General features: G+C 40.5%; 1 pseudogene across 1 annotated transcript in view; it reads right to left on the bottom strand.

Moving 5' to 3' along the window:
- Positions 1 to 321: 321 nt before the first annotated feature.
- Positions 322 to 14,458, bottom strand: part of LOC309634224 (eukaryotic translation initiation factor 2 subunit 1 pseudogene) — a 71,724-nt pseudogene continuing 57,587 nt past the window's right edge. The window contains exon 2 of the transcript XR_014249596.1: positions 322 to 8,608. The product of XR_014249596.1 is annotated as a eukaryotic translation initiation factor 2 subunit 1 pseudogene (transcript). The remainder of the gene's footprint in view (positions 8,609 to 14,458) is intronic.

Here is a 14,458-nt window from a genome sequence, read left to right as displayed (position 1 = left end):
TTTTAATGAAAACTAGCCATATTTAAAATTTTTAATTATTTACTAATTCATTTAAAATAATAAAGCTGGTACGTGTTAAGATAAGTAACATATTTTAATTAAAATAACTATATTTTCCAAGACAAAAAAATTAGTGAGAAGAGAGGAATTTTTTACATTTTTGCAAATTTCCTAATGTCTGGCTTAATAGAAGCAGCTGGATTCTCACATATGCTTCTGCATGAACTCTGCTGTGATAGGCTCTTTTGCTTGAAGTATGTGAGGACGAACTAGCCTTACACAGATAAGTAGTTGGAAAAGGGAGGAGTGTTTTAGTAGTCATTTCAGAAAATTTTATTCTTCTTTGATACTACAACAAATATAAGTGGTAGTTTCTTAAAGGTTAGTGACAATGTGAAATCTGAAACTATATCAAATAACTTTCATACTCAGGTACATGAAGAACATACTGGTCTGTTTTGCACTTTAAATGGATCTTTTACCCATTCATGACTTTACAATATTGCTTCACCAATTTGTATAGATCTTTCAAATGTTGACACATTTTATTATACAACATCAAAGCATCCCAACTATTCACATCAACACCAATCTCAGAAAAAACAATGTAAGTAACTTAAAGATAGTCAAGTCTTTAAGTACTGGGAAGCTGTCAAGTTCAAAGTACAGGCACAAATTTTCCAAAATTGTAATTGTTGCTTCAAAGCTCAAATTTTGTAATTGCCAACAAGTACTGTCAGTTGTTTTTCGTGATTTGCTTTTTTAATTTTCACAAAGATGTCAGTCAAACACCCAAATCTGAATAAGAACATTTGTCTTTCTGCTAATTTTTCAAGTGAAAATCATGTTCTGTGGAGAAAAAAAAAAAAGTAGCTAGTTCTTGAAACACAAAATTGCACAAGTGCTCTTCTTGGAGACAGTTACCTTGGAATGCATCAAACTTAATGCATACTGCCAAATTCATCACCCAGAATATTAAAAAAGAATCAAGAGTTAATGAAATTAATACTTTTTACTGCTTTATCAAAGACATTTTAAAGTGAAACTGGCTTTTCCCCTTGTGAATATGTGGCAGTAAAGAAATACTAGTCTACTTGGACTTTTTGGTGTCCCTGCCTTGATTTACACCAGCAGTTTTACCTACCATTGCTTCTGTACCATCAGTTTAAATGTCAGTGCAGTGAAAAAGGCATGATACCTTAGTATCATTACGAAAATGGTTTTGACCTATGATCTTCCTGAATGGGTCTCTGGGATTCCAATGTGCATTACTGGGGAAGGTCAAGGCCTTCAAGTTCTTGGAGATTTCCCCAGTGTCCTTGTGGAGCTGCAACAAGATGTTAAATGCAATGCCACAGTGGGGGCCGCCCACAGAACCTAGACTTATGACCTACTGATCTGAGTATTCTTTATTCCTAGCTGAGCTAAACTGTCCAGAATGGGAAAGTGAGCTCCTTATAAAACCTTTCTTTCAGGGCCTGGGAGGATGGGGCAGGAGCAGCAAGAGGCGTGGACTGGTGGTGTGCCGAAGTCCCTACGGCCACAAGCTTCCTCGGAAGCATAACGGAACACGTTCCAATGTTTCTGAAAACCGGGGTAACAAGGGTCGCCAGACATTACTTTGCCTTGAAACTCTCCCACCCAAGACTTTGTAGCTTCTGCAGCCCCATTTGGGGATTACCAATCCATCCCTCTATCTGTTCTGCCCAGAACTCCTCCATCCCACCCTTTCTCAAGATATCCGAGGGAGCTGTGGGTTTCCTGTATCCTTACAGTCAGCTCTGTAGGTACTGCTCCAGAAAGCTAGCAGGGTCCTTTCCAGGCGTCTGGCCTCACTGGGAGAACAACACTCTTATGATCGTAAGTGAAGCTTGTTTCAAAGTAAAGGACATAATAGGGAATGGGGAGACTGGGTGGAATTCTGGTGGTGTCCTGGGAATTCTGTTTGTGGTGTAATTCTGATAACATCTTGGCATTCCCTGTTGCTGGTTTATGATTCACCTTTCTTGGGTCTGATAAGTTGGTTATTATTCATCTCTGCATTTTTAGATTCCAAAAATTTATTATTTCACTCTGAGTCAGCTCTGGGATGGTGACAATAGACCTCTCTTTTCCTGGCGTCACCATGCCCTATTGGTCATGGTCCATACCCTGACAAATGTGTCATATTTAATCTCTAAAAGAGGACCCAGGGCCACTTTACATAATTATAAAGTTTGCCTATTTGACAAAGGCACCTGACCCCAAGAGTGAATGGGGACTGGCACCCAGCCCTGTTCTGCTCACCAAACTGTATTCCCACAGGACTAGATCTGCCCAGAGAGGGCATCTTTTTCTCTTGTCTCCATAGAAGGGGTACCTTTCTTTAGCTCATACCAAGCTCTTTCTATAGGGGCTTGCGGAGGCTCTATCAGGACTTACCTTGGCCCATCCTGGGTCCTTTGAAGGATGTTTTCCTTCATGGCTTGCCCATTTGTGTCCTACTTAAAAGAGCCTTTAAGACCTTCCAGATACAAGTCCCATTGTCTATTTCTTTCTTTTTTTTTTTTTTATATATCCCAGAAATTTATTTAATGTTTGCTTGATACATTTTATATAGAAAGGTTAGGACTATTTGCTTTGGGTGCCCCTGGTAAATCTCGTGGAGGCACTGAACTACAAGGGATGCCAATCTGGAGACATCAGAAATGGAAATCACACGCCCCATTTTATGACTGTTCTTAAAGATTTGTCTCTAGTGAAATTAGGCCACTCCCTTAAAAAATGCTCAAGATGTTAGAGCTACTGTGTGAAAACAGCTGACATTTAGGAGGGCATTTCACATTTTGGTCTGTCGGAACATTTAAATACTTCGAAATAAAAAATACTCAACTTTGAAGCTTTCAATACTGGAAGACTTTCAAGTCTAGGCTTAACAGCCAGGAAGGCTGCTTTGTGTTCCTTAAACTGGACTCTGTTGCCCACAAAGTTAATCTTCGGCTTTGGCTTCCGTTTCTTCCACATTATAATTTCCATCCACTTCTGCATTTTCTCTCTCAAGCCTCTCCAGCTGCCTTGCAAGTTCAGTCTCATCTGTATCTGTGACCACTTTGGGCTCCATTTGAACACTAAAGACGCCCCTCTTTTCCTCAATCTTTTCTTTTATGACAGCCATAGCTTGGTTGAGGACAGAGAGGCCTTCTGTTCTCTCCAGGGTGGTTGTAGTCATTACATACCGAGGAGGAGCTATTAGATTAATCTTGATGGCATGGTTTCTGTAGAACAATTCAAACCTGCTCTCAGGGCTGCTTTTACGGCATTGATGCCTTCATAACCATAACAAGCCACTTTACTGTCTGCTCGAATTTTGACAGCTTGTGGGGTTAAACGCCTATTAATATTGTTAATGAGTACTTCCCGTTCATCTTCATTCAAATCTAAGCTATCCAAAATAGATGGCTCTGAGACTGCGTGCTTAAATGCATCATAGGCACCGTATCCGGGTCTCTTGTACTTGTCATCGAAGACCCAAGCAGTCCTCTGGAACAGGCTTTCCAGCTGTTCGTCCCTGGTGTATTCTAAGACCTCAGCAACATGACGAAGAATGCTGTAAACAGTTTTGAATTTGGTAAATTTATCTTCACATTTGACTGCTTCCTCAGAGAAACTCTTCTTTTTGAAAAATCAGTACATCCTTTTTCTTTGTCCTCTCTAATGACAACCACACATTCATTCCTGCCAATTTGGATGAGTTTGTTTATAGAATGGATACGCCTTCTGGACAACTCACTCAGAAGAATCATGCTTTCGATGTTGTTGTATTCCAGCAAGCTGACATAAGCGCCCATTTCAGCAATGGACCTTACCTTCACCATCACCACATCTTCCACCTCAGGAAATTTGTGCTGATAAAATCTACAAATTAGACCCGGCATTGTGAGGTATGTGTGTGAATTCCCCACTGGTGTCCCGCGCCACGCTCTTCAATCAGAGAGCTCAGACTTGATCCGCCCACAGCAGCCGTCGACTCTCCTCAGCATCCCATTGTCTATTTCTTTCCTGCCCAAACTGGCCTTTGCGCAGGGCCCTGGGGGAGTGGGCCAAGAGCTGTACTTCATCCCTGCTGGACCACTGGACTATCCAACTAAATTGCAAGGACTAAGTTCTACCAACTAATCTCCTTCCTGTGTCCACAGCTAATGCACACCCTCTTCCTCAGCAAAAAGAAAGCCTTTGTTACATATAAATATAGGAAGGAGTGTCTGATAAGCCAGAGGCCAGTATACAGCCAGCAAGCACCAAGCAGCCACTGGGGAGACCACGTGAGTGAGGACAAAAATGTGGTTTTCCTCTCATCACGACCAGATGACCCCAGCTATGACAAGATCATACATAGTCCTAAAAGTGGCTACTCTTGCTGTTGCTACAGTTCCCTTGGGCAATCCTTTGTCTAGAGCTGCTGCATGCAACAGAATCTGTTACAGATATTTCTTTCTTCTTCCCTGGCCCCTCACATCAAAGGGTGCTGTGAGCTTTCTGTACTTGCTGGTCTCAAAGTGTCTGCAAATCCCTGGTTCTTTTCATCATGGCCTATGTGACTAGTTCCTTTATTTAAAAGTCTTAAAAATGTCCACCTGGGAGTATGGTTGGTTTCCTGCTTCTGGCTGGTCCTTACATCCTCATGAAATTACAGAACAATGGGGACAAAGAGAACATCTTATAAGCTTGGAGGTAGAGGTGGGTGGTTGGGAGAAGATGTTGGCAGAGAATGATTGTGGATTTTTCAGTAGCAACTGAGAAAGTTAGAAATCAGTGGAGCAATTTCTTACAAATTCTGAAAGAATTATTTTTGACTTAGAATTTTATTCCCAGTCAGCACATCAATTAAATATGAAATAGACTGAAGATATTTTCAGAACTTCATGGTCTCTAGGAATCGACATCCTTTCTTAGGAAGGTACTGGAGGAAGTGCTCTGTCACAACGAGAGTAAACAAATGAAAGGAAGATGGGGGCCTGGGAAACAGGAGATCCTGTGGGAGACAGGGGTGAAGGGAATCCTCCAGGTGAGGGCCAGGGGAGAGCCCAGGACGGCAGGTGTGTGGCAGGCACAGGAAGCAACTGAACCAGTGAAAACAAGTCAGGGCTCCAAAAGAAGCATTAATAGAATATTGAGAGGAGATTTAGACAACGCAGAAAAATTTGAAAATGTATTAGTGATAAATATATAGAAAACAGCAAAAAACGGCATACTTCTGGGCTCAACTGTGGATAATGTAAACACTGACTATTGATCTAACTAAAATTAATATACAAGCATGTCAAAAGTACAAGGCAATAGGAAGTGTGTGATTGTGTGTGTATATGTGCGTGGGTGAGTGTGTGCGTGGTGTGTGTGTGGTAGTGGTGGTGGTGATGGTGGAAGTGGGGGAGAGATGAAGAGCCATCTAGGCCAAGGCACCAGCCAGCTGATAACACCTGAAGCTGACAAAGCAAGAACAATTACTATAAGCATGGTTCTGAATATATGGAAGTAGATGCTTAAAGAATCAGCTGAAAGATTTGAGAGTGGTTGTCTTTGACTAGCAGGAGATGGGAGGGAGCTATGAATTGCTATTTTTGTTTTTGTTTTGTGATCTATTTTCCTTTTTATAACAAACCTTATAAACTCTAAGTTATGTGCAGGTTTAATTTTAAATTACCTATTATAAAAAACCCAAACTAAAACCTAAATATGGGGAAAAAAGATGTGAGAATGTAGGGATTTATGTGATTTTTTTCTTTCCTCTAATTTGTCTTATTAATAAATAATCTTTCACAGTTCCAAAACAAAAACCCAAACCATTAACATGTGGATCTGAAACAAAACAGCTGGGCAGAAAACATTGCTCCCCTGCTCCCCTGGGCTGGTTCAGGAGATCTTGCCAGATGGCATACTTAGTACCCAGATAGCTTTGATCTTTGAACTGCAAATGAACATCCCATTTCCTTCCTGAACATGGTCAGAGCTCTCTGTGTTCCAGTCACACCTCACTCCTCGACCTCCCTAACCCTTGAAAGTTGTAGTGGGTTGAATTATGTTCCTCAGAAAGATATGTCCGACTCTTAACCCCAGGTACTTGCAAATGTGACTTTATTGGAACTAGGGGCTTTGCAGATATTATTGATATTATGTTCAAGAGCTCAAAATGATGTCGTCCTGGTTTTAGAGTGGGTCCTGGGTCCAATGACTAGTGTCCTTATAAGAGAAAGAGAGGGAAATTTGACACACAAACACAGGACACAGGGAAGAAGGCCACGTGAAGATGGACGCAGAGATGAGAGTGATGCAGCCACAAGCCCAGGAACACCAGGAGCCACCAGAAGCTGAAAGAGGCAAGGAAGGATACTCCCATAGAATTTGTAGAGGGAGCATGGCTCTGCCAGCACCTTGGTTTCAGACTTCTGGACCTCAGATCTGTGAGAGAACCAATTTGTGGTCATTTGTTATGGCAGCCCCCGAGGAAACAATACAACACACGGATGCAGATGGAGGAGAAGCAAGCCTTCGAGCCTGTGGTGTGAGTTTTTCAGGTTCTCTTCTCATCAAACAAACATTTGCTGAGCTCCTGCCATTTGCCAGGCTGTGGGCTGGGCCTCATGGCTGGGGATGAGAATTTGGAGGCTGAGGCATCTTGACCAAAGTGCTGTGGGCCATGTCATAGTGTTTGGGCTTCATCTCCTGAACCAGAATAGGCCACTGAAGGATTGTTAAGATGAGTTTGGTGCTTTGGAAAAAGAAGTTGGAGCAGAGGGTAGTACGGAGAAGGGATTTTAGTGGGGACTTGGGAAATGTCAGTTAGGACCGGGATTTTCAAACAGGGAGCGCGGGGCCCTTCACTGTGGAGACTTGGGCAGGAGAAGCCTGTGCTGTCTGAAACAGAACATTCAACAGGCCTATTGTTTTCATATTATAGATGATAAGAAATCTCAGCATGAGAAAATCTTGGAATTTCTGCATAAAGAAATTCTGCATAAGAGAGCATGACAAAACGTTGTAGGGTGATGGATTCCAAAAGATTAATCATAGTACACCCCATATTTTCTGAGTATTTTACTATGCACTATGCCAAATGCTTTTTACTTATTTCACTTAATTCTCTAACAGTGCTATGAGGAGAGTACTGTTACTAATTACCTCTATTTTAATCATGAATAGTTGAGGCTTAGATTTGGGTCAGGTCACACAATTAGGTGGAGCTGGAACTCTAACTCCAGTGGCCGTGCTCCTTAACCATTCCCCAGCATTTCACTCCCTTAAAAAAATTAATTAAAATTTTATTTTTAAAAATTGTATTGAAGTATAATTGATTTACAATGTGCTAATTTCTACTGTACAGCAAAGTGGCTCAGTTATACATATATATATTCTTTTTCATATACTTTTACATTATGGTTTATCACAGACTATTGAATATAGTTCCCTGTGCTATACGATAGGACCTTGTTTATCCATCCTATATATATTAGTTTGCCTCTGCTAATCCCAAACTTCCAATCCTTTCCTCCCCCACCCCCTCCCCCTTAGCAGCCACAAGTCTGTTCTCTATGTCTGTGAGTCTGTTTCTGTTTCGTAGATATGTTCATTTGTATTGTATTTTATTTTTATTTTATTATTTTTTAACATCTTTATGGGTATAATTGCTTTACAATGTTGTGTTAGTTTCTGCTGTATAACAAAGTGAATCAGCTATATGTATACATATATCCCCATATCCCCCTCCCTCTTGTGTCTCCCTCCCTATCCCACCCTCTAGATGGTCACAAAGCACCAAGCTGATCTCACCGTGCAATGCAGCTGCTTCCCATATATGTGATATCATATGGTATTTGTCTTTCTCTTTCTGACTTACTTCGCTTAGTATGATAATCTCTAGGTCCATCCGTGTTGCTGCAAATGGCATTATTTCATTCTTTTTTATGGCTGAGTAATATTCCGTTTTTTATATATACATATACATATAGATATATAGATATAGATATATATCTATCTCACATCTTCTTTATCCATTCATCTATCGACAAACATTTTGGTTGTTTCCATGACTTGGCTATTGGAAATAGTGCTGTTATGAACATAGGAGTACATGTATCTTTTTGAATTGTAGTTTTGTCTGGGTATATGCCCAGGAGTGGGATTGCTGGATCATATAAAAACTTTTTTTTTTAGCTTTTTGAGGAACCTCCATACCATTTTCCATAGTGGCCGCACCAGTTTACATCCCCATCAACAGCATTTTATTCCCTTTGAAAGGTTTAGTTCAGTGGCTAATAGGATGTGCCAGAAATTATAAGGATTTGAATGAAGGCAGTGACAGTCAGTCTGGGTGGGAAGACAGATGTGAGGGCTATTTCAAAAGACTTGGTGACAAATCAAACAGGGAAAGGTGAGGGGAAAATATAAGTTGGTGCACAAGCAGAGATACTATCCACACTTTTTTCTTTCTGCTTTGGAAATATTGTATGATATTTAGAGTTTTGTGTTTCAAATGTTAAGAGTTTTGCAGAATCAACTCAATTCAATCTGTCTAAAGCAGTACACTGTTTCTTTCTTTCTTTCTTTCTTTCTTTCTTTCTTTCTTTCTTTCTTTCTTTCTTTCTTTCTTTCTTTCTTTCTTCACACACACACTGTATTTTATTTTTACAAGAGATAAATAGGCTGACACCAAGCATTGTAAATGGATGACCACAACAAAAGCAACAATGATTGCAATTACGAAACACGAAACACACTCATACTATGTCACAATATAGACATTCAGTCCAGTAATCCTCCACTGTAACAGCTCCTTTACTTTGCAGTGAAAATTGATTTGTATATTCTTTGCCTCTGAGTCCTTGTGGGATTTTTTTTTTTAATTCAAACAGAAAGTCACAAAAATTATAATCATCCTCATCAGTTCACTCAGTCCCATGTAATTAATTTTTTTTTTCATCTTGATCTTTTGTTAGCACTTTTATGAGTTCATCAGTTTTTCATTAGAGTTCTGAAAATGCTTATTCATTCAGTTCAGCAGTACAATCAGTTACCAGAAACCTGTACTTGTCAGAGTCTTTTCCATGAATTCCTTGAAGATGAAACCCTTTTATAGGAACATATTTGCAAAAGCATCAGAGTACACCCAGAACTGTCAGTACACTGTATCTTGTGGTACATCTGAGCCATAGAATGGATGTAATTTCATGCAACCCTATTCATCAGTAAATTCTGTAGCAAAGATGATATAAAATTCAAGTAACCACACACTAGCTTCTCTCCTGGATGGTTAGACTTCTATAGAATGTGTAAATAGATGAACAGATTTTACAAAATACAGTTATGTGTCATCAATACCCTCAATGGCAAAACAAGCCTGATTTTTTTTTCCCATTTAACTTCATTTTGGGAAATCCCGGCACATATTTTATGCCATGTTTAATAAGTGTCTGTATTGGTTTGCTAGGGCTGCATAATAAAGTGCCATAGACTAGGTGGCTTAAACAACAGAAATATATCTTCTCACAGTTCTGAAGGCTGGAAGTCCAAGATCAAGGTAGCAGCAGGTTTGGTTTTCTACTGAGGCCTCTCTCCCTGGCTTGCAGATGGCTGCCTTCCTGCTGTGCCCTTACTTGGCCTTCTCTGTGCATCTGTGTCCAAATCTCCTCTTCTTCTAAGGACACCAGTCATATTGGATTATGACCCACCCAAAAGACCTCATTGACTTAATCACCCTTTAAAGACTGTCTCTCCAAATTTAATTATATTCTGAGGTTCTGGGGGTTAGGACTTCAACATATGAATTTAGGGTAGGGGACAGTTCTGCCCACAGTATGATCCAAGGTCATAAAGGTCAGAGCCATATTCACACTGTAGGAAGCCGTTTCTTGAGATGATGGGATCCAATTGCTCAGGCCATTTGGACAATCAGAATGGAGCCAAAAGTGACTTCACTGTGGGACACTTAACGAAGTTACCTCCCTCTTTCTTATTACATGGCCTGTTTCCCAGGGCTAGAGAGAGATTTCAGTCATTCTTTGGCATTATTACTGGCCATGGGGACCTCTACATCTGATATTTGAAAGGGATGAGAACATGGGTGGGTGGAGGTTGAAAGTATTTGTTTAGATATGAGTACGTGGAGAGGCTGAATGAAATGGTGCTGGAACTGGCAGAAACGTTGGAGGTCAGTGCTCTGGGGCTTCTAGAACTATGTCCCCTTCTCCCTAGTGCAACTCCCCCTATGAAAGGTCACCGCACATTCATCAATTTGGCATCATGGAAGAAAAGCTTCCTTTAATCTTGTTTTTCCTTATATATGATTCAAAGTCCATTTATTAAGGGAAAAGACTGTGGAGGTACACGTATATTTCCTAATAAAACAAGGTGAGGGGGAATTTTTTTTTTTTTGCTACATATTGTTTGATTAAAACACATATTTCCAACTAATTAGCTCTATAATAAAACAAAACAGGATAACAGCCTTCTACTATTTAAAAATCCTTTCCCGTCTCCCCAGCTGAAGTATTCTTCTGCTCCCCTGTCCAGTGAATGGCCTTCTTTTTTTTTTTTTGCCTCACCTTTGGCCTCACACTAGAGTCTCAAATCTATATCTACCACCTAGAATTTTCCCCTGAGCTTCAGGAGTTGATTGCCAGTACTCTCTAGGTCTTGCCACTTCACTGCTCTATAGGGCACTTATGCTCAATATGTACAAAAGTGAACTTCTTTTTAAAAATTTATTTTATTGAAGTATAGTTGGTTTATACTGTTGTATTAAATTTCTGCTGTACAGCAAAGTGATTCAGTTATATATACATTCTTTTTCATATTATTTTCCATTATGATTTATTACAGGATATTGAAGATAGTTCCCTGTGCTATACAGTAGGACCTTGTTGTTTGTCCATTCTATATACAATAGTTTGCATCTGCTAATCCCAAACTCCCAAAAAAGTGAGCTTACTGGTGTCCCTCAGAAATGCTGCTCATCTTCTACATGCCCCGTCCTGGCTCATGAAACTTACTTAAAGAACTTAGAGTTACACTTGCTTTCTTCTCACCCCTTATCTCCCACATTTAGACCCCCAATCCTACTAACTCTACATCTTAAATACATTTCCTGGTTATGCTTTCCTCCTCCTCCTCTTAAATTTAGATCCCAACCATCTTTCCCCAAGCCTATTGCATTTGCTTCCCCAGGTGTCTCCCTGTCTCCTGTCTCACCTCTTTCTCCTTTCCTTGGCATCCTAAACCTATAGACTCATTTCAACTTCCTTAGCCCAGCATTCCAGGCTCCCATCCTGGGCCTGGCTACTTATCCAACATTCTATCCTGAAACACATCTTTTCCTACAACTGTTTACAGATAACTTGTGTTGCTTTAATGTAGCCTGATGTTCCCCAACTTGAGGTCATGAGCTCATGTGCATAAGCAAACTCCTACTTCTCTTGCAAGCATTACGCCAGTGGAATGCCTTCTTTGGTCCCCAGAACTTGGACTTGGTGCTCTTTTCTGTGGCTCATGGCATATTGTGCCCATCCTTCATTTCACTGGTCTACTGAACTGGACCAGTTTCCTTATCTGTCTTATACATTAGACGTCCAGTTCCTTATAACAAGGGAGAGTTTTATTCACCTCTGTGCCTCTGGCATCTAGTCAGTGTGTGCTGCATAGTAGTCCCTTTAAGTATATTGAATAAACAAATGTGAAAGTGCTTTGAAAAGTTTCAAATCTGATGGAGGTATAGGGACTCTTTTTTATAAACATTATCCCTTAAACATCTATAATGAGCTATTGTTTTATTGTAAGAAGATCAGTGGGGTCTGCGTAAAAGCTTCAAGTGCCAGTCTGTGTCTATCTATAGTAGTTAATTTCCTTGACTGTAAAATGGGGCTATCTAAGCCAATTGTTGTGAGAATCAACTGTGATAATGTGGGCAAAATTTATTTCTAAACCTTAAATACTGTTCTATGAAAACATGAGTTAACACCAACTATGCTCAAGTCTTTCTAAAACTATATCCACCTACCTATCTATACATATTTGTATTTACACACATATGTGTATTTTTTTGTACTTTGTCCTGCTTGACTATTTAAAATAGATCTTCACCATCTGTGTAATGTTCCCTTGAGTGGTGATTCAGTGATTTCCTCATTTTCGAAAGAGAACAAATTTTTTTTGGTAAGATTAGGTCTCAGGGACCTGTTCATCATATATTAATGCAAATAAAAACAGAATTATCTATTCAAATTCAACCTTTTCTCATAAATACAGGGAAGAACCTGGATCCTATTTGGGTAGAGAGAATTGTTCCAAGCCAGAAAAATCAGTGGTTGGATGACCTGAGCACACATTTTTATTTTACCTGAAAGAACCAATAGGTTGTACCAACATTTTCAGATATTTTGAGAGCAGGTGGGCGTTAGCACTGATTTTGGGTTTAGGAATGAAAACAGATCCTCCACCCACCCCCCATAGACATTTTCTGTTTTTACACAAGGTATATAGAAAGTGCTCAATAATTAGGGTGATCTTACCTCCCATTTTGTTCAGAACAGTCCTGGGATGTCCCTTTGTCTAGGTGGAATAATAAATCAACCCTTCGTTCTCTAAACTACAACCCCAGTACCTGTTGAATAAATGAACAAATGAATGAATTTTTATCTTCATCCAACGAAAGGAAGCAAAGATAAACGTTTCAACTGCAACATTCTGCATTACATTATCTAGCAGCATTTTACCTGGAAGCATAATTCAGCCATAGAAATAAAGATTCAGGTTTTCTAATACAGAAGTAGAAAGATGTCCCTTCTCTCCCCGATTCTCTTCTCTCTCTTAACTTTTGCCACTTTCTTCTTTAAAAAATTAACGTAGTGATCATGCTGGACAGACCAGTGGAGCCGTCAAGGTTCAGGAGAGGGAACAGCTGTTGTGGCAGAATCAGAGACCCTACAGGTCACCAGATGTCAGTGTCATTTTCACATGATGTGTGATTTTAACTAACCTGGTGGTGATGAGATTTATAACATTTATTTTATTGACGTATAGTTGATTTGCAATGTTGTGTTAATTTCTGCTGTACAGCAAAGTGATTCAGTTATTTATATATATATATATATATATATATATATATATTCTTTTTCATATTCTTTTCCATTATGGTTTATCACAGAGTATTGAATATAGTTCCCTATGCTATACAGTAGGACCATCTTATTTATCCATCCTATGTATAATAGTTTGCATCTGCTAATCCCAAACTCCCAATCCATCCCTCCCCCACTCCCCTCCCCCTTGGCAACCATAAGTCTGTTCTCTATATCTGTGAGTCTGTTTTGTTTCTAGATTTATAACATTTATCTGTAGAATTAACATTGGCTCCATTGGATCCGTAGTTTGAGTTGCTTTAATCTGTTTCAAATGGAATTAATGTTATTATAGTTATGGGTTTATTCTGTTTGTCCTTTGACCTCTCCATCTCAGAACACCTGGAGATACGGGAAAGCAAGTCCTTTAATGTGTATAAAATAAACACCTGCTGCCCCTTTGGGAGACTTGCCAGGAATAAATGCACATGACAGAAGCTCTTCGCAGGAGACGCTAGGACTCCTTTGGCAGGAGGTCTGGCAGGCTGAGCAGCACCGTTGAAATCTCTTCTCCGGACTGAAAGTGTGATCCATGCGCTCGGGTTAGCATTAGCAGAAGCTGTCAGGCCAGGGGGCCTGCTGTGGGCTGCAGAAGTCCTCTAAAGCTGCTGGCAGTGGCTGCCAGGTATTTACTTAACACCCTTCAGCCGGGACAAAAGGAAAGTTTATGGTGTAGAATCCTGCTAAGGGAATAAACGCCTAAGGGAATGGAGGAAGCTAATTAAGAGGAAAATCGGAAACCTGCTGAGATTTCATTTCCTTAAGTGCTCCAGACAATCGTGGGCTGGGTTACCCCGCCCTGCTGCTGTCATCTTGTGGTCCTACTCTGAATGTAAATCCCCACCAAATGTCAGCCCCTGGCATCTGAGAACACCCGCTGGGACAGCAAGTGTAATGGGGCCTCCAACCTGAAACCTGGGTCTGCCAGACAATACAGATGGAGCCCTTGGACTAAGAAGGAAGGGAGGGACCAGGTGAGCTCACTCTTAGGTGGAGTCTAAAAAAGTCTACTCCCAGAAGCAGAAGCAGAGCCTAGAAGGGTGGTTGCCAGGGCCACGGGGTGGGGGAAATGAGGAGAGGCTGGTCAAAGGGTATGAACTTCCAGTTATAAGGGGAATAAGTTCTGGGGAGCTAATGTACCTCATGGTGACTGTAGTTAAAAATACTGTCTTGTTGGGACTTCCCTGGTGGCACAGTGGTTAAGAATCCTCCTGCCAATGCAGGGGACACGGGTTCGGGCCCTGGGCTGGGAAGATCCCACATGCTGCGGAGCAACTAAGCCCGTGCGCCACAACTACTGAGCCTGCGCTCTA

Source organism: Balaenoptera borealis (genome assembly GCF_965194805.1).
Source record: "Balaenoptera borealis genome assembly, chromosome: 8".
NCBI lineage: Eukaryota > Metazoa > Chordata > Mammalia > Artiodactyla > Balaenopteridae > Balaenoptera > Balaenoptera borealis.
Note: the sequence above shows the minus strand (reverse complement) of the source record. Positions and strands in the feature narration are given on the sequence as shown.